Raw genomic sequence first — 1,143 nt, 5'->3', positions numbered from 1 at the left:
GCCATTGCCCTCCAGCCTGGGCAAGAAGAGTGAAACTGTTTTAAGAAAAAAAAAAAAAAAGAGCTTCTTCTCTGAGAAAACACCAAATAGCGGATGATGCAGGTGCAGCAAGTAGCAGGGGCTGCCTGGGATGGGGAGCTGCTGGCATGGGGAATCTCGGTGCCTTCTGCGAAATTTTGGCACTGGCATCCGGGGCCGGGGTCATGGCCGTGGACAGGATAAGGAGTGGATACCCATCACCAAGCTGGGCCGTCTGATCAAGGACATGAAGATCAAGTCCCTGGAGCAGATTTATCTCTTCTCCCTGCCCACCAAGGAATCTGAGATCGTTGACTTTTTCCTGGGGCCTCTCTCAAGGATAAGGTTTTGAAGATCATGCCAGTGCAGAAGCAGACCCACTCCAGCCAGTGCACCACCTTCAAGGCGTTTGTTACCACTGGGGACTACAATGGCCATGTTGATCTGGGTATTAAGTGCTCCAAGGAGGTCCATCATCCTGGCCAAGTTCTCCATTGTCCCCATGCGTAGAGGCTACTGAGAGAACAAGATCAGCAAGCCCCACATTGTCCCTTGCAAGGTGACAGGCCGCTGCGGCTCTGTGCTGCTGCACCTCAGCCCTGCGCCCAGGGGCACTGGCATCGACCCAGCACCTGTGCCCAGAAGCTGCTCATGATGGCTGGTATTGATGACTGCTACACCTCGGCCAGGGGCTGCACTGCCACCCTGGGTAACTTCACCAAGGCCACCTTTGATGCCATCTCTAAGACCTACAGCTACTTGACCCCTGACCTCTGGAAGGAGACTGTGTTCACCAAGTCTCTGTATCAGGAATTCACCTTGACCACCTTGTCAAGACCCACACCTGAGTCTCCAGGCAAAGGACCCAGGCTGCAGCTGTGGCTACAACATAGGGCTCTTATAGAAGAAAAATAAAGTGAATTAACCCTGTTAAAACCTAAAACTGGCCAGGCTCAGTGGCTCATGTCTGTAATCCCAGAACTTTGGGAAGCCAAGCCTGGTGGATCACCTGAGGTCAGGAGTTCGAGACAGGCCCTGGACTAACATGGTGAAACCCATCTCTACTAAAAATACAAAAATTAGCCAGGTGTGGTGGCAGATGCCTGTAATCCCAGCTACTCAGGA

At 52.6% G+C, this 1,143-nt stretch overlaps 1 pseudogene; it reads left to right on the top strand.

The window, feature by feature from the left end:
* Window positions 1–221: 221 nt before the first annotated feature.
* LOC116544689 lies at window positions 222–949 on the top strand (annotated as a pseudogene).
* The last annotated feature ends 194 nt before the right edge of the window (window positions 950–1,143 follow it).

The sequence above is a fragment of the Sapajus apella genome, unplaced genomic scaffold, assembly GCF_009761245.1.
Source record: "Sapajus apella isolate SASKATOON/1434 unplaced genomic scaffold, GSC_monkey_1.0 scaffold227, whole genome shotgun sequence".
NCBI lineage: Eukaryota > Metazoa > Chordata > Mammalia > Primates > Cebidae > Sapajus > Sapajus apella.
The sequence above is the reverse complement of the archived record's forward strand: the minus strand, read 5'-3'. Positions and strand labels throughout refer to the sequence as shown.